The following is a 23,454-nucleotide window of genomic DNA, read 5'->3' as shown; positions in this document are numbered from 1 at the left end:
AGAAAAGTTCTTGTCATTCTGGACTATTTTTGGTAATTGTTGAGCAGATTTCTGTCATTGTGGACACATTTTGAGTCTAGTTTTGTATATTTGTAATGATGTGTGCAGCTAGCAACAGAACAGTGTGCATAATGATGTGCTATTTTTGCACCTTCTTTCTTCTATTTGCACGTTTTGGACTTATTTTGAGTCATTCTGGACAATTTTTATTCATCTTGGATAGTCTCAGGTCATTTTAGATGAAGTTCGCTGAATTTTGGACAAATTTGATGAATTTTGGATAATTTTAGTCATTTGGGACATTTAGAAAACTGTCATTTTAGGCTCATTTTTGAGTCCTTCTGAGAACATTGTAGTTACTAAGGACACATTCTGACTTTATTTTGGACACATTTGAGCCATTTGAGACTTTTTCTTTCATTTTGGATCGATTTTCAAGTAATTTTGGACCAATTTAACCTCAGTTTTTTTAAACATTTTAGGAATTTCAGAAATGCTTTAGCCATTTTGGATTGTTTTGGGGCAATTGTTGTCCACATTTATGTCATTGTGGACACATTTTGAGTGTAGGTTTGTGTATTTGAATGATGTGTGTATCTAGAAGCAGAACAGCCTCACAAAGACATGTTATTTTTGCACCTTCTTTCTTCTATTTGCACATTTTCGATGAATTTTGGGTCATTATGGATGATTTTTTCTGCATTTTGGACAAGTTTTAATCACTTTAGACGGGTTTTAGTCTTTTGGAACAATTTCAAGCCATTTTGAGAACATTGTGATTGCATTTGAGACATTTTAGACTTTTTTTTCTGTCATTTTGGATTAATTTCAGATAAACTTAAGTAATTTTGGATGGATTTCACCTAATTTCAGACACAATTTAGACAAATTGTATTAATTTTAGGAAAGTTCTAGTCATTTTGGACTATTTTTGGGTAATTGTTGACTAGATTTATTGTTTTTTTTTTACATCTTCTTTCTTCTATTGTCATATTTTGGACTGACACTAAGAGGCCTCTGAATGTGACTCCACTGTCAGTTGTCTGTTATTAATAATATGCGGCGCCAACAGGGCCGGAGTAAGACAATGATATTTGTTTTATTGTGTCGACGGCAGGTGGAAAATAAAAACCTCGATGCAGCAGATGGAGGCAGGACGGCGTGACAGGAACAAAGGTTCCGATCTGACTGTTGCTTTTTCCCGGCCGGCGCAGCTGGATTGTGACTTTCTAAACCATCAATAGCCTCATTTGAAAGGCAAATCCGGGCCCAACTGAATGTCAGCGTTATTGTTTCACGCGAAGCTTCGTTTCATTAGATTGCGAGGGCCGTGAGTTTGCCGCCGTGGATGTTTCAGCGCCGCCGTCCTGATAATGTGCAGTAATTTAGGCCCGGCTCTGTTCTGTCAGCCAGAACGGCTCTTATTGTCTTATTACAGCCACACGGTTTGTTCTGAGGATGAAGAAGCAGGAAGTGTTGGGATGAAGGCTGACTGGAGGTAAAGGGAGCATCGGAAGGTTTTAAACTTTGACTTTAACTGCAGTTGTGGCTTCAAGTACGTCTACTCAAAGTACTGCTTTCTAATTCCATGGACAAATACACACCGATCAGGTCTAACAATATGACCACCTAGATAATGCTGTGTTGGTCCGTCGAGGCTTGGACTCCTCTAGACCTGAATGTGTGCTGTGGTATCTGGACTCCTCTAGACCTGAAGGTGTTCTGTGGTATCTGGACTCCTCTAGACCTGAAGGTGTGCTGTGGTATCTGGACTCCTCTAGACCCTTAAGGTGTGCTGTGGTATCTGGACTCCTCTAGACCCTTAAGGCGTGCTGTGGTACCTGGACTCCTCTAGACCCTTAAGGTGTGCTGTGGTATCTGGACTCCTCTAGACCTGAATGTGTGCTGTGGTACCTGGACTCCACTAGACCCTGAAGGTGTGCTGTGGTACCTGGACTCCTCTAGACCTGAAGGTGTTCTGTGGTATCTGGACTCCTCTAGACCCTTAAGGTGTGCTGTGGTATCTGGACTCCTCTAGACCTGAATGTGTGCTGTGGTACCTGGACTCCACTAGACCCTGAAGGTGTGCTGTGGTACCTGGACTCCTCTAGACCTGAAGGTGTTCTGTGGTATCTGGACTCCTCTAGACCCTTAAGGTGTGCTGTGGTATCTGGACTCCTCTAGACCTGAATGTGTGCTGTGGTACCTGGACTCCACTAGACCCTGAAGGTGTGCTGTGGTACCTGGACTCCTCTAGACCTGAAGGTGTTCTGTGGTATCTGGACTCCTCTAGACCCTTAAGGTGTGCTGTGGTATCTGGACTCCTCTAGACCTGAATGTGTGCTGTGGTATCTGGACTCCTCTAGACCTGAATGTGTGCTGTGGTACCTGGACTCCTCTAGACCCTTAAGGTGTGTTGTGGCATCTGGATTCCTCTAGACGTGAAGGTGTTCTGTGATATCTGGACTCCTCTAGACCCTGAAGGTGTTCTGTGGTATCTGGACTCCTCTAGACCCTGAAGGTGTTCTGTGATATCTGGACCCCTCTAGGCCTGAAGGTGTGCTGTGGTATCTGAACCAAGATGTCAGCATCAGATCCTTGATGTCCTGGAAGTTGTGAGGTGGGGCCTCCATGGGTCGGTCTTGTTTGACCAGAACACCCTACAGTTGCTCTATTGGATTGGGATCTAGGGAACATTGGAGGCTAAGTCAACATCTCAAACTGGTTGTTGTGCTCCTCTAACTATTCCTGAACCGTTTTTGCTTTGTGGCTGAAAGAGGCCATCATGGAATACCGTTTCCATGAAAGTGTGTTCATGGTCTACAGCAAGGCTTCGGTAGGAGGTACGTGTCAAAGTAACATCCACATGGATGGAGGACCAAAGGCTTCTCAGCAGAATGTTGACCAAAGCATCACACTTCCTCCAGCTTGTCTTCTTCCCAAAATGCATCCTGGTGCCATGTGTTCCCCAGGTAAATGACACACCAGGCCGTCTACGGGAATTTTGAGTCATTCTAGACAATTTTTACACATTTTGGACTAGGGCTGCAGCTAACGAAGCCTCAAGTAATCGTCTGAGCACGAAACGTCATCAAAAGCGAAAGTGAGCGCGCAATGCAACAGAAATTAGGGTCCGACCGGAGCGCGGAACACAGACGGACATCGGCGCTGCATCGTACGTACATTATGTATGCACAATGCAGCGCAGACATCAGCGATCTATCGTAAACACGGATTTCGGCGTGTACTATACAGCTGTATCTAAACGCGGACGTCCACGCTGCATCATGCATACATAATACATGCACGATGCAGCGCCGATGTCCGTCCGTGTTCCGCGCTCCGGTCGGATGCTGATTTCTGTTGCATTGCGCGCTCACTTCCGCTTTTGATGGCGTATCGTGCTCAGACGATTACTCGAGGCTTCGTTAGCTGCAGCCCTATTTTGGACAATGCATACACAAAACTAGACTCAAATGTGTCCACAAAGACATAAATCTGGTCAATAATTACCCAAGAATAATACAAAATGACTAAAAGTTTTCTAAAATTTGTCAAAATGCTGTCCAAAATTAGGTGAAATCCATCCAAATTGACTAAAGTTTATCCAACATTGATTCTAAATGACAGAAAAATTCTAAAATGACTCAAACGTTTCCAAAATAAAGTCGGATTGTGTCCTTAATGACTGCAACGTTCTTGTTTTTTTTTTTAGGAATTTTGGTTAAGTTTTAGTCATTTGGGACAAATAGAAGAGTATTTTTTTTTTAACAAAATTTATGTTATTTTAAGCAAATTTTGAGTCGCTTTGAGAATATTGTAGTCATGAAGGACACAATTTGACTTTATTTTGGACACATTTCAGCCATCCTTTGTCATTTTGGGTCAATTTTAGAAAGGTTTTAGTCATTTTGGACTTTTTTTGGGTCATTGTTGACTAGATTTATGTCATTGTGGACACAATATGAGTCTGGTTTTGTGTATTTGCAGTGATGTGTGCAGCTAGAAGCAGAACAGTGCACACAAGGATGTGTTATTTTTGCACCTTCTTTCTACTATTTGCACATTTTGGACTCATTTGGGGTCATTCTGGACAATTTTTTTATCCATTTTGGACAAGCTTTTGTCATTTAGGACTAATTTAAGTTAATCTTTGATGATATTTTGATAATTTTGAGCATTTTTTTAGTGTAAAAATCACAGAGGAAGAAAAATACAACACAGTATTCACATCCAGCAGATTTTTATATGGTTTCATGCAGATTTCCTGCTCTATACTTCCTCTGGAATGACATTTTTATAGTTTTTACTTGTTTACTCACAGATCTAATCTGCCGGTCGGATATAAATCGTCTGTAATTCTAATCATCACATTATCAGTTCGGTTTCTTCGCGCGTCGCTGCCGCTGTTTCCCCGACAGCAGCTCTGCTTTCAAACGAGTCACTCGAAACTAACGTTCCACGCATTTATATTCTCAACCAGGTAGCTGTACCTGAGATGACTCAGGGTAATTATGTGGTAATTACTGCTGGAAGAAGCAGCGCTGAAACCATTCTGCAGCTCTGACAGCTTCTCTTAATTGATTGATGCTTTGCACTCGTCTGAATCATTAAAAAAATCAAAACGAAAACCTGCTTTCGGCTACATGTCGCCCTCCAGAGAGCCGAGCACGAGGATTCAGCATTCACGTGCAGACGAGGTGCTAATGAATCCACAGATGGAGGGATGTTATCGTCATCATGTGTGAATTCTCATGCAGGTGTGTCTTTGTGAAAATCCACTACGCAGAATAACCGAGGAGGCTCCTGTCGGAACATTTTGACTGTTTCACAAAAACCTGCAATTTTCCTTCTTTGCATTCATCAAATAGACTTTTTCTCAAAGGACTGAGTTCCTGCAAGACCGAGCTGAGGGTGAATGACTGCAGAGGCTCATTCAGCACCATTAAAACGGAGAATTACCTTCAAAAAACAGGTTTCACACGAGTAGAGTTGATGACTTTAGAAGGCTCCCTCTTACAGATTATGGAGTTTTAGTAATAGAAGAATAGATCATGATGAAAATGTTTTAAAATCTGAGAAATAGTCTTGTTTTAAGCTTTAGGTTTTGTTGTTTTTGGACGATTTTTGTCTGTGAGTCACAGATGCAGAGAGAGTCTTCTTCCTGAAGGGGTCGGGCTAACAGGAGCTGATTTAAAGCTAAAGACATAACTAGAGCAAAACTAACGGCACGGATGATGCAGTCATGGAGCTTTGAGATGATCCAGCATGAGTCCAAAATGACTAAAACTTGTTCAAAATGCATAAAAAATTGTCCAAAATGTGCAAACAGAAGAAAGTAGGTGCAAAAATAACACGTCCTTGTGTGCACTGTTCTGCTTCTAGCTGCACACATCATTGCAAATACACAAAACTAGACTCATATTGTGTCCACAATGACATAAATCTGGACTACAATTACCCAAAAAAAGTCCAAAATGACTCCAGCTTTTCTTAAATTTTCTTTAAATTGTGTCTGAAATTAGGTGAAATCCATCTAAAATGATTTAAGTTTATCCAAAATTGGTCCAAAATGACTCAAATGTGTCCAAAATATAGTCAAATTATGTCCTTATTGACTACAATGTTCTGAAAATGACTCAAAATGTGTCCACAATGAGATGAATCTGGTCAACAATTACCCAAATATAGAGTAAAGCTTTGCTGAAATTCCTAAACTATGTCCAAAATTAAGTGAAATCTGTCCCAATGACTAAAACTTGTCCAAACTGCATCAAAAATTGTCCAAAATGACAATTCATTTAGTCATTTTAGACTAAGTTTGAGTCATTCTGAAAATGTTGTAGTCACTGAAGACACAATTTGACTTGATCTTGGACAAATTTGTCATTTTCTGTCATTTTGGATGAATTCTGATTAATTTTGAAAAGAATTTGGGTCCTTCTGGACAATTTTTGATGCATTTCAAACAAATTTTAGTCATTTTTTGACTAACTTTTGATAAACTCAGGCCATTTCTTTATGACTGTATCATCCTGGCTTTAGTTTTGTTTTAAAGCGGCCGTTTCAGGGTTACATCAGCTCCTGCTAGCCCCACCCCCTTCAGAAAGAAAACTCTCTCTGCTAAGCAGTCGAAATGAGGACTTTATTTCAATCTTCTTTTTCTCTAAGGATCAATACGCTATAAGTATAATACTTTAATACTGTAATAAAAGAACTAAAATAGACAAGAATAGAAAAGTAAATCTAATGGAATTTAACTTTTGCACTTCGAAAAATGAAAACTTGTGCAAATATTCTATTTTTTTAAAGGCAGAATAAAGTGATTTTTAAGGTTAAATTTGTTCAGTTTTGCCAATCAAACCACATGCCACAGCTAAACAGTTAAAGGACAAGTTGTTTGACAAGTTAAAGTGCACACAGTTGTAGATATTTCCTAAACTGTGTGAACGTTTGTAACCCCGGAGCCCATCAGGATGCAGTTATCTACAGTGAGGATGCCATTCATGTGCACTTTGTCCCACATATTTGTATATTTCTCAGAAGAAGCGGCTCCTCGGCCCTCAACTGCTTCCAGATGTTGGAATTCCGCAGATAATCTGTCCTGTTGGATCCCAATGAGAGGAGGGCGTCCTGCAGAAGCCTGAAGGTCCAGATCCGGGTTTTCAGATCGGAGGCGTCAAACACATGGTTAGTGGAAAAGAAACGTGCAGTGATGGGTGTAAACACACTGTGACGAGCAGTAAGGCAAAGAGTCGAGCAATTTTCATTCCTGAAGAGCGACCAAAACACTCGGCTAACTCTCCAAACCTCAGTAGCACAAGCTGTGGTTTACGTTAGAGCATAATCCATGAGGCAATATGAGAAGTATCAAGTTAAGTCAAGCAAAGGCAGAGAAAGAGGTGGATTTTTACAGATATTCTCTTTTGTGGAGATATATTTAATCGAGGCATTTTCAAACCGAGTATGAGGTTTAACTAAGTCCAATCTTTTGTTGACGTCTGCTGTCACACAGTTGTCATAGAAGATGAAAATGTGAATTTTGGACAATTTTATGTGTCATGAAGGCAATACTTCCAATCAATGATAAGAAAAGCACCCAGAGCGCAGTACAAAGGGTCCTTGACGTTCACCAGAGTTCTGTTCCTACGGATCGATGGAAGTCGATCTCCATTGGAAGTCGGAACTCCAGAAAAATGTAAACAAAGACGTTACATGCATCAAGATATCGATCAGTTCTTCAGAAAAGTCAAGAATACCAACGACTTTCATGCATGTAGGAGTCATTTTACAAGAAGATAACAGAATATGTTGCAGTGTTTGTACAGTTTGAGCGTTTTATTCCATCTAATTTCACTTCCATGGAGACGGCTTTCCTTTTCCTCCAAGCACCAGAAGAGTCTGGGAGCCATAATAAAGGACAAAAAGTTAGTGAATGTAGCACAATCCAAGGAGTACAACCGGAGAATGGAAACAAAGCCGTGTTTTAGCGCCACGTGGCGACGTATCGTCTGCTTCGCTCACCAACTAGTTCCACATAACCAGCTCCATTGTAACGTCAAAACACTGTACGTCATAAACCGAGGACCCCCTGTATCAGGTTTGACTTAAGTTCAGTCTTTTGTTGGTGCCCGTTGCTAGCGAAACTCCCACAATGCTCTCTGCTTGCCTACATGACAGTATTAAACAGTGAGATATTATGTAGTTGATCTTGGAATATTGCGTTGGACTGGAAATATGTGGATCCACTTTGGGTAACACAAAAATTTGATCCCTGTATCTACAGATATGTTCTGTGGAAAAAGTGATTTTTATTGTGCACAAACTCCTTTTTTGTCACTCTTTAACCTCATGTTGTTGTTGCACAAACTCGTGAACGCATAATTCTAAGAGCAAACAGTCAACGTGGCTTCGTTAGCAACGAGACAAATCACTTCCTCGTGTTTAAGTTTTCCTTTGATAGCAGAAAAGTCTCACAAACGCTGTCAAGATGGTGAAGCAAGCGTTTGGTTTTATTTCCTGTTTTATTCTTTGATTGCTATTTATCCGTGCCGGTTTGTTTTCAGCTGCGTCTCCTCTGAAGTGGTGTTTTGCTGATGGTTAGCAGATGCTCAGACAGAACACAGATATGGAGCTCTGCCATTTCCAAATGTCACAACGCCGCCGATTTTAATGTGCATCATCAACGAGACGCAAACACGAGCATCGTGCTTGTCAGCTCTGGCTGCCAACAAAGCAAACATCTGCAGCACAGGGGAAGTTTCTCTGCTGCTCTAATAAATGCCATTGACATTGATTTGTTTTAATTCCGTGGGGGGTGGAAGGGAGCGTTCGGTTTCAGAACCGTCGGTCTCGTAGCTGGCAGGACTCCCACAGAACAAACAAACATCCAGAACAGAACCAGACGGGCGAACCATCATTCAATCAGAAGAAAGTTTTCCAGACTGGAAAATGTGTCTGCAACCATTATCACAGTTTAGGGAGAAAAGCAATTTAGCAGCAAACTGAAGAAGAAACAAACGAGCAGAGAATTAATGTCGTTACTGTACGCCGGGCGGCCAAAAACAAAAGACTGGATTCATCCGAGAGACTTTCCCTGGCAGCGAGCAGCAGCTCAGCTTTAAGGACAAACTGTTGAGCAAAACTCACATCCGTGGAGGCGAAGAAGAGCCGATCAGGAGGAGCTGAGCTGGAAGTGTCCTCAATTCATCTGAAAATATACAGTGGCAAGAAGCAGTATGTGAACCTTTTGGAACTTTGTGGTTGTATGAGACGACAAAATGACCAAAATGTGACCCAAAAAATGACTGAAATGGAACTAAAACACCCATGAAGAGATGCAAAAGTAGCAATTAAAGATATCAAATGATCCAAAACAGAAAGAATGGTCACCAGAAGATGTAAAGCAATCAAGATGTGGCAGGAAGTGATGATACTTAAACAAAAACTACCATATAGACACACCAAATGACCAAAATGAGACAAAAATAGACAAAATGGCAATAAAAACATGCAAAATAACTAATATAACACACAAGATGACCAAAAGATAACAAGAACAACCCAATGAGAGGCTAAATGACCACAATGACGCACAAATTAACAATACGACGCCAAATGACTGAAATGTGAGAAAAAATAACCAAAAAAATGACCACAATGGAACAAAAACACCTATGAAGTGATGCAACATTAACAATTTGAGACAAAATGGCAACAAAAAGATGCAAAATGACTAAAGGAACACACAAAATGACCAAGAAACAACAGACACAACCACAATGAGAGGCTAAATGACCACAAAGACGCACAAAATTTACAATACGAGACTCAAAATGACCAGAATGGGACAAAAAAATGACTGAAATGGACCAAAAACACTCGTGAAAAGATGCAAAATTAAGAATTCAAGACACCAAATGACCAAGAAAGAAAGAATAGTCCAAAAAAGATGCAAAACAATCAGGATGTGTCAGAAAACGACGATGCTGAAACAAAAACAACCATAAAGACACAAAAATTAAGAATATAAGACACAAAATGGCAACAAAAAGTTGCAAAATTACTAAAAATAACACACAAAATGAGCAAAAAACCAACACAAAAAAAACACAACGTGAGACTAAATAACCACAAAGACGCACAAAATTAACAATATCAGACACAAAATGACCAAAATGGCACAAAAAAAGACGAAATGGCAGAAAAAAAAGCAAACTGACTGAAATAACACACGAAATGAACAAAAAAACAACAAAAACAACCACAATGAAATGCTAAATGACCACGAAGACACACAAAATTACCAATATGTGACACAAAATGACCAAAATGGAACAAAAAAATGACCAGACTGGAACAAAAATACCCGTGAAAATATGCAGAATTAACAATTTAAGACACAAAACGAGCAAAATGTGACAAAAAATGACCAGACTGGAACAAAAACACCCGTGAAAATGTGCAGAATTAACAATTTAAGACACAAAACGAGCAAAATGGAAGAATAAAATGACCAAAATGGAACAAAAAAATGACCAGACTGGAACAAAAATACCCGTGAAAATGTGCAGAATTAACAATTTAAGACACAAAACGAGCAAAATGGAAGAATAAAATGACCAAAATGGAACAAAAACACTGATTAAAAGATGACAGATGAATCCAGAAAGCCATGAAGTTCCTGAAGGTTCACACACTTTTCTTGCCGCTGTATCTCCAGTTCTGTTCTTGAAGGGATTTGTCGATGGTGAAGAACAACAAGCTCACATTTCTCCAAACAAACGGCTTCGGCTGGAGGGAAAATGGAGAGAAATGTCGGGTTGGATTCCAGACCCATTGTTGTCTCAGTTACCTCCAAAAGCTCAAATATTTTCCAGGAAACTCTCCAGAGCTGCAGCAGAGAGGAGGCAACCCAACGTACAGACCACTTTCTGCGGACGTTCCACCTGTAAACCTCTCTGCTCTTTCATGCTAGCGATGGATTCTCACTGATTTATGAAACTGCAGGATTCACAAGCTTTAGATTTATAGCTGGTGAACAGTTTTCATCTGGAGTCATGTCAGAGACGTTTTTTCATCATTTTGGAGACATTTTTCGTCTTTCTGGTCAAAAGTTTAGTCATTTTTTGTGATGTTTTTGCCATGTTAGACAAATTTTGAGGGATTCTGGACAAATTTGCGGTTTGGACAAGCTTTTGTCAGTTTGGGAAATCTTCAGTCACTTTAGAGAAGTTTTTGTCTTTTTAGACGAGAATTGGGTCATTTTGGGCACATTTGGTTGAGGTAAAAATTTTCCAGTCTGCATATTTTCTTGAAGACTTCTCTTCACTTGAGTCATTTTAGAGAAGTTTTTGATCATCCTAGACAAATTGTCAGTAATGCTGGACAGATTTGCAGTTATTTTGGACAAATTTGGAGTAATTTGTGAGAAGCTGTTGTCACTTCAGACAAATTTGTGTTAATTTTGGCAAATAACTTTCCTTTTATAGAGGCTCTTGTGTTTTTAGACATGAGTTTTAGACGATGGATGGATCATTTTGGACAATTTTTTAGTCATTTTAGAGATGTTTTTGTCATTTTGGACAAAAATGAATCACTTTAGACAAAATTTTAGTCATTTTTGAGAAGCTTTTGTCATGTTCGACAAATTTTGAATAATTCTGGACAAATTTGCAGTCACTATTCTGTCAGTTTAGACAGGTTTCGGATCATTTTGGACAAATTTAGTTAAGGAAGACTTTTTGAAGACTTCTCTTCAATTGAGTCATTTTGCAAAAGTTTTTGATCATTTTTGAGACAATTTTTAGTCATTTTGGACCCACTTTTAGCCATTTTAGAAATGTTTTTGTCATTTTGGACGAGAATTTAATCATTTTGGAGAAATTTTTCGTCATTTTCGAGAAGGTTTTGCCACGTTAGACACATTTTCAGTAATTTTGGACAAATTTGTGGTTACTTTGGACAAAAATTGAGTCAGTTTAGAGAAATTTTTGAATTTCTTTTTACAAGAATTGGGTCATTTTGGACAAATTTGGTTGAGGGAAAGCTTCAAAAATAATTTTCCAATATGTATATTTTTTTTCAAGACTTCTCTTCACTTGAGCCATTTTAAAGATTTTTTTTTAATCATTTTGGAGACATTTTTAGTAATTTTGGACAAACCTTTAGTCATTTCAGAGATTTTTTTGTTGTTTTGGACAAGAATTGAATCATTTTAGACAAATTTGGAGTCACTTCAGAGAGGTTTTGTCTTTTTAGACAAGAATTGAGTCACTTTGGATGAATTTAGGTCATTATGGACAAATTTGGTTGAGAAAAAACTTAAAGTAATTTTTCAATATGTGTATTTTCTTGAAGACTTCTCTTCGTGTGAGTAATTTTAGAGTTTTTTTTTTAACCATGTTAGACACATTTTTAGTAATTTTTGGACAAATTTGCTGTCAGTTTGGACAAAAATTTACACAGCTTGGACAGGCTTTGAGTCATTTTGGACAAATCTTGAGTCATTTTATAGAAGTGTTTATCTTTCTCAACAGTGCATTCTGGGTAAACGTTCGGGCTCATGTCAGCATGTGTGATGGATGGTCGGTCAGAGCTTCTACAGACAATGAAAGCATCATTTTACACTCAGAAGAAACCAGAATCATCTACAGACCTGATTCATTCCTTCTCTGAGGTCGTCCTATCTTCACCCTGACTTGTTTTTTATCATCTGTTGGTTGTTTTTGGCTCCAGTTCAATAAAATGTCGGCTGCTGCAGAGTTCAACTGAGTAAAAGTTTCTTCCAAAGTCTGGTTTGTTCAGATCATCACACAACAAGTCGGTGTTTGTTGTTCAGAGCCGCAGAGCTCACTGCACCAACACCAACACCCAGGAGGGCCTTTACATCTGCTGGCTCCTCTTTGCTTTAGAGCAGCTCCACTCCCAGTAAAGCTGCTCTCATTTACATAATGAAGCTTCTGTTATCAGACAAGAAAACAACAGCGACTGAAGCTCGGCTCATTAACACTACATGAGCACAGAGGTCTCTGAGAACTTATGTTTATAATGTCGTCTGACAAACTCAGGAGGGAAAGACGATACAAAAGAGGACATGTTTTTAATGATTGGACCCCAAAAATGGGGAAAAAAGTTCAAAATGTTCAATCCAGGCTGGTACTGTGTCTCCATAAAGTTCCTGTAACTGTACATAAATGGATGGATCCATGTTTCCACTAAAGTCCAGTCTTTGGTCGACATTTCACCAACTGCTGAGGCTCTAACATCAGTAGAATCTGATGTAAGTTTGACCAGACAAGGTTCCATTTTTAATTTGAAAACTGTCCTAAATGAGTCAAAGTTGGCCAACATGTCTTTGAAAATTACTCAAAATGTGTCCAAAAGCAGACAAAGATTGAACAAAACAACTTAAAAACTGTCAAAAATGAACCAAAAAGGTCTTAAACTTGTCCAGAATGAGTCAAACTTGTAAAAAATGACACTAATGAATGATTTTCAGGTCTTCAAAAATGGAAGAAAGTAGTAAGAAGAAATTATCGTACAAGGCTGGTATAGTGTCTCCATAAAGTTATAGTAACATAAAAATTATTACTAAAAATTTGTCCAAAACAAGATAAAAACTGTCAAAACTGAATCAATATTTGAAATAATGTCTTAAAACTTGTCCAGAATGAGTCAAACTTGTGAAAAATGACAATAATGAGCGATTATCTGGTCTTTAAAAATGGAAGAAAATGCAGAATTATCATATGAGGCTGTTTTTTTATGTGGATGGATCCATATTTGTATTAAAATACATTTCACCAACTTTTGAGGCTCTTCACAATTGTCCAAAAAATATAGAAAAATGTCCAAAATCATTCCGACAATTGTTCAAAAATGACTTCCAGATTTCTCATAATTTACTCAGAATGACCTGAAATCTGTCCAATATGACTTAAATGTTGACATAAAATATATAAAAATTATCAAAAATTCCCTTGAAATGGAAAAAAAAGTGCAAAATCTCCAATTATAAGTACACAGTAAGTAATCTAGTATTTTGTCTTGCTCACACATTGACGGTTTTTGTCTGTTTTCTGTAGATTATCTTTTTAACAGTGTACTTTTAAACTTGTTTGAAGTTCCTCCTCCTCTTCCTCTCGTCCAGATGTGAGCGTTCCTTCCTCCACGTTCTGGCTTCAGAACACGGTTTTCCTTGTGAAGCTCTGTTGACTTTCTGAGGTGTTTTTCTCACAGCAGCGTTTCTCAGCCTGAAGATCTCACCTCCGTGTTCGGAAACCTGAATTCAGCTGCAGCAGCACCAGAACAAACCGCAGTAGTCCTGTGTTTGCAGCACTGGGTTGTATCGCTGTAGTAATAGGTTGTAAAGTTGTATATATTTACAGTACTGGGTTGTACAGCTGGCTTTGTTTGTAGTACTAGGCTGTATAGTTGTATATATTTACAGTACTGGGTTGTATAGTAGCCTACACATATTAGTGATTTTAAAAATGGCAAAAAAATTTTTTAATTCCAAATATAATTTACTGAAACCATAGAAAAAACAATTTATATGTGGACTGTAAAAAAAAAAAAAAAACTGTAAATAATTTCCACTTCAAAAATTGGTTATTGTCTTTTTATTGTGGAATTTCATTTTGTTATTATAAGGGAATAGTTTTGAAGTCCAATTAATGTCTTTGTTCTACTGTTCTATTGTTTTTATGTTCTAAAAAGCAATAAAAAGTGAATTACAAAAAAATGGTACTTTTTACTAAAAATAATTAGTTCTTTTGTAACAGTTGACCCCTAAATTACACTATTTTTACTAAATCTGCAAAAAATATATAATTTTTCAATATTTTTGCTGTTGTTTGAAAGAAGAATTCTGTATATTTATGTTCAGACCACATATAAAAAAAACTGTTATTTACATGCTGACTGTATAAAAACAGGGCAAACTGTGAAGAAGCTCCACGTTTTATTCACACACTTTATTTATGGTGAACTTTTAAATAAATCATGATAAAATGTCAGGACTTAAAGCTCAGATCCGATTAATTTTCTGACTGTTTTTTCTGTTTTTGCTCCAATAAATCGGGTTAAATATGAATCATGTGACTTAGACAACTGGAGCCAGATGACTTTCAGGGTTTTTTTTAACAATCAAACCAAGAAATTTTGATAAATTTTTGCAATTTTAAGCTTTTTCTTGCCCAAACTGGAAGTCACACATGATTACTTCAAGCAACCAACAAGTGTTTTTCTTTTGCTGTTTCTGATTAAGACAGAAGACGTCATTTTGCTCTTTTTTCATTTTATTTTAAAGATAATGAACATTTCAAAGCTGCTGGTGGCTTCACAAGCTTAAAGCTGTTCTGGGAAAAATCTGGATTTAATAAAAGGAAGTTTCTCTCCCCGTCGAAGCATCAATTCTCCTCTTTCCTCTGCTCGGTTGGATGCAGAATCCGCCCTCCGTTCGGCTCTTTTTATTAATTTAATTCTCTTACATTCATGACAAAGCGCTGGAGGTCAGCTGGATGTTGGTCTCCACTAATTGTTTTCTCAGGTTTTCTATAATTTTCGGCCTTTGTCAAACACGATCTGCTGCTTTTATGTTTCTTTGAAGCTGTTAAAAATCCATGAAAGTCATCAGCGGAACACAACAGACTCGTGTTTGGTTCATAAACTGTCTTCGGCGTATTGAGATGACTTCTACAGCAGATCTTTGACACGTTTCGAGTGCTAGCGTATTTTCCGGAGAGGTTTGTTCAGTAAAAGCTGTTCTCGTATTGATTCAGTCCGTTTTGCCAACATCTGAAGGTCACGCTGTCGATGGGTTTACCTCACAGCGACGTTTATCAACTCTGCTCATTTACAGCGCAGCATCAGGGGAAGAATGCTTCATCTCACTGCACCTACGAATACTGGTTTTATTTAGGAATGTATAAATAAATAACCGACAAACAGACATGAAAACTGCATCAACATACATACGTACATATTTGCAGTTTTGAGTTGTATACTTGCAGTACTGAGCTGTATAGTTGTTTGTTTGCAGTAATGGGTAGTATAGTTGAAGTTCTGGGTGAAATAGTTGTAGTTCTGGGTGGTATAGTTGTAGTTCTGGGTGGTATAGTTGCAGTTCTGGGTGGTATAGTTGTAGTTCTGGGTGGTATAGTTGCAGTTCTGGGTGGTATAGTTGCAGTTCTGGGTGGTATAGTTGTAGTTCTGGGTGGTATAGTTGTAATTCTGGGTGGTATAGTTGTAGTACTGGGTGATATAGTTGTTGTTCTGGGTGGTTTAGTTGTAGTTCTGGGTGGTATAGTTGTAATTCTGGGTGGTATAGTTGTAGTTCTGGGTGGTATAGTTGTAGTAATGGGTGGTATAGTTGCAGTAATGGGTGGTATAGTTGTAGTACTGGGTGGTATAGTTGCAGTAATGGGTGGTATAGTTGCAGTACTGGGTGGTATAGTTGTAGTAATGGGTGGTATAGTTGTTGTTCTGGGTGGTATAGTTGTAGTTCTGGGTGGTATAGTTGTAGTAATGGGTGGTATAGTTGCAGTACTGGGTGGTATAGTTGCAGCTCTGGGTGGTATAGTTGCAGTTCTGGGTGGTATAGTTGTAGTACTGGGTGGTATAGTTGTAGTTCTGGGTGGTATAGTTGTAGTAATGGGTGGTATAGTTGTAGTAATGGGTGGTATAGTTGTAGTAATGGGTGGTATAGTTGTTTTTCTGGGTGGTATAGTTGTAGTAATGGGTGGTATAGTTGTAGTAATGGGTGGTATAGTTGTTTTTCTGGGTGGTATAGTTGTAGTACTGGGTGGTATAGTTGTAGTAATGGGTGGTATAGTTGTAGTACTGGGTGGTATAGTTGTAGTTCTGGGTGGTATAGTTGTAGTACTGGGTGGTATAGTTGTAGTAATGGGTGGTATAGTTGTAGTAATGGGTGGTATAGTTGTTTTTCTGGGTGGTATAGTTGTAGTAATGGGTGGTATAGTTGTAGTAATGGGTGGTATAGTTGTTTTTCTGGGTGGTATAGTTGTAGTACTGGGTGGTATAGTTGTAGTAATGGGTGGTATAGTTGTAGTTCTGGGTGGTATAGTTGTAGTACTGGGTGGTATAGTTGTAGTAATGGGTGGTATAGTTGTAGTAATGGGTGGTATAGTTGTAGTAATGGGTGGTATAGTTGTAGTTCTGGGTGGTATAGTTGTAGTACTGGGTGGTATAGTTGTAGTAATGGGTGGTATAGTTGCAGTACTGGGTGGTATAGTTGCAGTTCTGGGTGGTATAGTTGCAGTTCTGGGTGGTATAGTTGTAGTACTGGGTGGTATAGTTGTAGTTCTGGGTGGTATAGTTGTAGTAATGGGTGGTATAGTTGTAGTAATGGGTGGTATAGTTGTAGTTCTGGGTGGTATAGTTGTAGTAATGGGTGGTATAGTTGCAGTAATGGGTGGTATAGTTGTAGTACTGGGTGGTATAGTTGCAGTAATGGGTGGTATAGTTGCAGTACTGGGTGGTATAGTTGTAGTAATGGGTGGTATAGTTGTAGTAATGGGTGGTATAGTTGTTGTTCTGGGTGGTATAGTTGTAGTAATGGGTGGTATAGTTGTAGTAATGGGTGGTATAGTTGTAGTAATGGGTGGTATAGTTGTAGTACTGGGTGGTATAGTTGTAGTAATGGGTGGTATAGTTGCAGTAATGGGTGGTATAGTTGTTTTTCTGGGTGGTATAGTTGTAGTAATGGGTGGTATAGTTGTAGTAATGGGTGGTATAGTTGCAGTAATGGGTGGTATAGTTGTTTTTCTGGGTGGTATAGTTGTAGTAATGGGTGGTATAGTTGTAGTAATGGGTGGTATAGTTGCAGTAATGGGTGGTATAGTTGTTTTTCTGGGTGGTATAGTTGTAGTTCTGGGTGGTATAGTTGTAGTTCTGGGTGGTATAGTTGCAGTAATGGGTGGTATAGTTGTAGTAATGGGTGGTATAGTTGCAGTACTGGGTGGTATAGTTGTAGTACTGGGTGGTATAGTTGTAGTAATGGGTGGTATAGTTGCAGTAATGGGTGGTATAGTTGTTTTTCTGGGTGGTATAGTTGTAGTAATGGGTGGTATAGTTGTAGTAATGGGTGGTATAGTTGTAGTAATGGGTGGTATAGTTGTTTTTCTGGGTGGTATAGTTGTAGTAATGGGTGGTATAGTTGTAGTAATGGGTGGTATAGTTGCAGTTCTGGGTGGTATAGTTGTTTTTCTGGGTGGTATAGTTGTAGTAATGGGTGGTATAGTTGTTGTTCTGGGTGGTATAGTTGTAGTAATGGGTGGTATAGTTGTAGTAATGGGTGGTATAGTTGTAGTAATGGGTGGTATAGTTGTAGTACTGGGTGGTATAGTTGTAGTAATGGGTGGTATAGTTGCAGTAATGGGTGGTATAGTTGTTTTTCTGGGTGGTATAGTTGTAGTAATGGGTGGTATAGTTGTAGTAATGGGTGGTATAGTTGCAGTAATGGGTGGTATAGTTGTTTTTCTGGGTGGTATAGTTGTAGTAATGGGTGGTATAGTTGTAGTAATGGGTGGTATAGTTGCAGTAATGGGTGGTATAGTTGTTTTTCTGGGTGGTATAGTTGTAGTTCTGGGTGGTATAGTTGTAGTTCTGGGTGGTATAGTTGCAGTAATGGGTGGTATAGTTGTAGTAATGGGTGGTATAGTTGCAGTACTGGGTGGTATAGTTGTAGTACTGGGTGGTATAGTTGTAGTAATGGGTGGTATAGTTGCAGTAATGGGTGGTATAGTTGTTTTTCTGGGTGGTATAGTTGTAGTAATGGGTGGTATAGTTGTAGTAATGGGTGGTATAGTTGTAGTAATGGGTGGTATAGTTGTTTTTCTGGGTGGTATAGTTGTAGTAATGGGTGGTATAGTTGTAGTAATGGGTGGTATAGTTGCAGTTCTGGGTGGTATAGTTGTTTTTCTGGGTGGTATAGTTGTAGTAATGGGTGGTATAGTTGTAGTACTGGGTGGTATAGTTGCAGTAATGGGTGGTATAGTTGCAGTAATGGGTGGTATAGTTGTAGTAATGGGTGGTATAGTTGTAGTAATGGGTGGTATAGTTGTAGTACTGGGTGGTATAGTTGCAGTAATGGGTGGTATAGTTGTAGTAATGGGTGGTATAGTTGTAGTACTGGGTGGTATAGTTGTAGTACTGGGTGGTATAGTTGCAGTAATGGGTGGTATAGTTGTTTTTCTGGGTGGTATAGTTGTAGTAATGGGTGGTATAGTTGTAGTAATGGGTGGTATAGTTGCAGTTCTGGGTGGTATAGTTGTTTTTCTGGGTGGTATAGTTGTAGTAATGGGTGGTATAGTTGTAGTACTGGGTGGTATAGTTGCAGTAATGGGTGGTATAGTTGTAGTACTGGGTGGTATAGTTGTAGTAATGGGTGGTATAGTTGCAGTTCTGGGTGGTATAGTTGTTTTTCTGGGTGGTATAGTTGTAGTAATGGGTGGTATATTTGTAGTTCTGGGTGGTATAGTTGTAGTTCTGGGTGGTATAGTTGTAGTACTGGGTGGTATAGTTGCAGTAATGGGTGGTATAGTTGTAGTAATGGGTGGTATAGTTGTAGTAATGGGTGGTATAGTTGTAGTAATGGGTGGTATAGTTGCAGTTCTGGGTGGTATAGTTGTTTTTCTGGGTGGTATAGTTGTAGTAATGGGTGGTATATTTGTAGTTCTGGGTGGTATAGTTGTAGTTCTGGGTGGTATAGTTGTAGTAATGGGTGGTATAGTTGCAGTAATGGGTGGTATAGTTGTAGTACTGGGTGGTATAGTTGCAGTAATGGGTGGTATAGTTGCAGTACTGGGTGGTATAGTTGTAGTAATGGGTGGTATAGTTGTAGTAATGGGTGGTATAGTTGTAGTACTGGGTGGTATAGTTGTAGTAATGGGTGGTATAGTTGCAGTAATGGGTGGTATAGTTGTTTTTCTGGGTGGTATAGTTGTAGTAATGGGTGGTATAGTTGTAGTAATGGGTGGTATAGTTGTAGTAATGGGTGGTATAGTTGTTTTTCTGGGTGGTATAGTTGTAGTAATGGGTGGTATAGTTGTAGTAATGGGTGGTATAGTTGCAGTTCTGGGTGGTATAGTTGTTTTTCTGGGTGGTATAGTTGTAGTAATGGGTGGTATAGTTGTAGTACTGGGTGGTATAGTTGCAGTAATGGGTGGTATAGTTGCAGTAATGGGTGGTATAGTTGTAGTAATGGGTGGTATAGTTGTAGTAATGGGTGGTATAGTTGTAGTACTGGGTGGTATAGTTGCAGTAATGGGTGGTATAGTTGTAGTAATGGGTGGTATAGTTGTAGTACTGGGTGGTATAGTTGTAGTACTGGGTGGTATAGTTGCAGTAATGGGTGGTATAGTTGTTTTTCTGGGTGGTATAGTTGTAGTAATGGGTGGTATAGTTGTAGTAATGGGTGGTATAGTTGCAGTTCTGGGTGGTATAGTTGTTTTTCTGGGTGGTATAGTTGTAGTAATGGGTGGTATAGTTGTAGTACTGGGTGGTATAGTTGCAGTAATGGGTGGTATAGTTGTAGTACTGGGTGGTATAGTTGTAGTAATGGGTGGTATAGTTGCAGTTCTGGGTGGTATAGTTGTTTTTCTGGGTGGTATAGTTGTAGTAATGGGTGGTATATTTGTAGTTCTGGGTGGTATAGTTGTAGTTCTGGGTGGTATAGTTGTAGTACTGGGTGGTATAGTTGCAGTAATGGGTGGTATAGTTGTAGTAATGGGTGGTATAGTTGTAGTAATGGGTGGTATAGTTGTAGTAATGGGTGGTATAGTTGCAGTTCTGGGTGGTATAGTTGTTTTTCTGGGTGGTATAGTTGTAGTAATGGGTGGTATATTTGTAGTTCTGGGTGGTATAGTTGTAGTTCTGGGTGGTATAGTTGCAGTAATGGGTGGTATAGTTGTAGTACTGGGTGGTATAGTTGCAGTAATGGGTGGTATAGTTGTAGTACTGGGTGGTATAATTGTACTTCTGGGTGGTATAGTTGTAGTAATGGGTGGTATAGTTGTAGTAATGGGTGGTATAGTTGCAGTAATGGGTGATATAGTTGTTTTTCTGGGTGGTATAGTTGTAGTTCTGGGTGGTATAGTTGTAGTACTGGGTGGTATAGTTGCAGTTCTGGGTGGTATAGTTGTAGTTCTGGGTGGTATAGTTGTAGTACTGGGTGGTATAGTTGCAGTTCTGGGTGGTATAGTTGTAGTACTGGGTGGTATAGTTGCAGTTCTGGGTGGTATAGTTGTAGTTCTGGGTGGTATAGTTGTAGTACTGGGTGGTATAATTGTACTTCTGGGTGGTATAGTTGCAGTAATGGGTGGTATAGTTGTAGTACTGGGTGGTATAATTGTACTTCTGGGTGGTATAGTTGTAGTAATGGGTGGTATAGTTGTAGTAATGGGTGGTATAGTTGCAGTAATGGGTGATATAGTTGTTTTTCTGGGTGGTATAGTTGTAGTTCTGGGTGGTATAGTTGTAGTACTGGGTGGTATAGTTGCAGTTCTGGGTGGTATAGTTGTAGTTCTGGGTGGTATAGTTGTAGTACTGGGTGGTATAGTTGCAGTTCTGGGTGGTATAGTTGTAGTACTGGGTGGTATAGTTGCAGTTCTGGGTGGTATAGTTGTAGTAATGGGTGGTATAGTTGCAGTTCTGGGTGGTATAGTTGTTTTTCTGGGTGGTATAGTTGTAGTAATGGGTGGTATAGTTGTAGTACTGGGTGGTATAGTTGCAGTAATGGGTGGTATAGTTGTAGTACTGGGTGGTATAGTTGTAGTAATGGGTGGTATAGTTGCAGTTCTGGGTGGTATAGTTGTTTTTCTGGGTGGTATAGTTGTAGTAATGGGTGGTATATTTGTAGTTCTGGGTGGTATAGTTGTAGTTCTGGGTGGTATAGTTGTAGTACTGGGTGGTATAGTTGCAGTAATGGGTGGTATAGTTGTAGTAATGGGTGGTATAGTTGTAGTAATGGGTGGTATAGTTGTAGTAATGGGTGGTATAGTTGCAGTTCTGGGTGGTATAGTTGTTTTTCTGGGTGGTATAGTTGTAGTAATGGGTGGTATATTTGTAGTTCTGGGTGGTATAGTTGTAGTTCTGGGTGGTATAGTTGCAGTAATGGGTGGTATAGTTGTAGTACTGGGTGGTATAGTTGCAGTAATGGGTGGTATAGTTGTAGTACTGGGTGGTATAATTGTACTTCTGGGTGGTATAGTTGTAGTAATGGGTGGTATAGTTGTAGTAATGGGTGGTATAGTTGCAGTAATGGGTGATATAGTTGTTTTTCTGGGTGGTATAGTTGTAGTTCTGGGTGGTATAGTTGTAGTACTGGGTGGTATAGTTGCAGTTCTGGGTGGTATAGTTGCAGTTCTGGGTGGTATAGTTGTAGTACTGGGTGGTATAGTTGCAGTTCTGGGTGGTATAGTTGTAGTTCTGGGTGGTATAGTTGTAGTACTGGGTGGTATAATTGTACTTCTGGGTGGTATAGTTGCAGTAATGGGTGGTATAGTTGTAGTACTGGGTGGTATAATTGTACTTCTGGGTGGTATAGTTGTAGTAATGGGTGGTATAGTTGTAGTAATGGGTGGTATAGTTGCAGTAATGGGTGATATAGTTGTTTTTCTGGGTGGTATAGTTGTAGTTCTGGGTGGTATAGTTGTAGTACTGGGTGGTATAGTTGCAGTTCTGGGTGGTATAGTTGTAGTTCTGGGTGGTATAGTTGTAGTACTGGGTGGTATAGTTGCAGTTCTGGGTGGTATAGTTGTAGTACTGGGTGGTATAGTTGCAGTTCTGGGTGGTATAGTTGTAGTTCTGGGTGGTATAGTTGTAGTACTGGGTGGTATAATTGTACTTCTGGGTGGTATAGTTGTAGTAATGGGTGGTATAGTTGCAATTCTGGGTGGTATAGTTGTAGTTCTGGGTGGTATAGTTGTAATTCTGGGTGGTATAGTTGTAGTACTGGGTGATATAGTTGTTGTTCTGGGTGGTTTAGTTGTAGTTCTGGGTGGTATAGTTGTAATTCTGGGTGGTATAGTTGTAGTTCTGGGTGGTATAGTTGCAGTACTGGGTGGTATAGTTGTAGTTCTGGGTGGTATAGTTGTAGTAATGGGTGGTATAGTTGCAGTAATGGGTGGTATAGTTGTAGTACTGGGTGGTATAGTTGCAGTAATGGGTGGTATAGTTGCAGTACTGGGTGGTATAGTTGTAGTAATGGGTGGTATAGTTGTAGTAATGGGTGGTATAGTTGTAGTACTGGGTGGTATAGTTGTTTTTCTGGGTGGTATAGTTGTAGTAATGGGTGGTATAGTTGTTTTTCTGGGTGGTATAGTTGTAGTACTGGGTGGTATAGTTGTAGTAATGGGTGGTATAGTTGTAGTTCTGGGTGGTATAGTTGTAGTACTGGGTGGTATAGTTGTAGTAATGGGTGGTATAGTTGTAGTAATGGGTGGTATAGTTGTAGTAATGGGTGGTATAGTTGTAGTTCTGGGTGGTATAGTTGTAGTACTGGGTGGTATAGTTGTAGTAATGGGTGGTATAGTTGCAGTACTGGGTGGTATAGTTGCAGTTCTGGGTGGTATAGTTGCAGTTCTGGGTGGTATAGTTGTAGTACTGGGTGGTATAGTTGTAGTTCTGGGTGGTATAGTTGCAGTACTGGGTGGTATAGTTGTAGTTCTGGGTGGTATAGTTGTAGTAATGGGTGGTATAGTTGCAGTAATGGGTGGTATAGTTGTAGTACTGGGTGGTATAGTTGCAGTAATGGGTGGTATAGTTGCAGTACTGGGTGGTATAGTTGTAGTAATGGGTGGTATAGTTGTAGTAATGGGTGGTATAGTTGTAGTAATGGGTGGTATAGTTGTAGTAATGGGTGGTATAGTTGTTGTTCTGGGTGGTATAGTTGTAGTAATGGGTGGTATAGTTGTAGTAATGGGTGGTATA

At 39.2% G+C, this 23,454-nt stretch overlaps 1 long non-coding RNA gene across 1 annotated transcript in view; it reads left to right on the top strand.

The window, feature by feature from the left end:
- The window catches only part of LOC127536070 (uncharacterized), a 46,653-nt gene that overhangs the window by 10,102 nt on the left and 13,097 nt on the right, over positions 1–23,454 (top strand). Inside the window, exon 2 of the long non-coding RNA XR_007945081.1 lies at positions 6,544–6,690. This is a non-coding gene — a long non-coding RNA (uncharacterized LOC127536070). The remainder of the gene's footprint in view (positions 1–6,543; positions 6,691–23,454) is intronic.

Source organism: Acanthochromis polyacanthus, chromosome 11 (genome assembly GCF_021347895.1).
Source record: "Acanthochromis polyacanthus isolate Apoly-LR-REF ecotype Palm Island chromosome 11, KAUST_Apoly_ChrSc, whole genome shotgun sequence".
NCBI classification, from domain to species: domain Eukaryota; kingdom Metazoa; phylum Chordata; class Actinopteri; family Pomacentridae; genus Acanthochromis; species Acanthochromis polyacanthus.
This window is presented reverse-complemented; position numbering and strand designations above follow the sequence as displayed.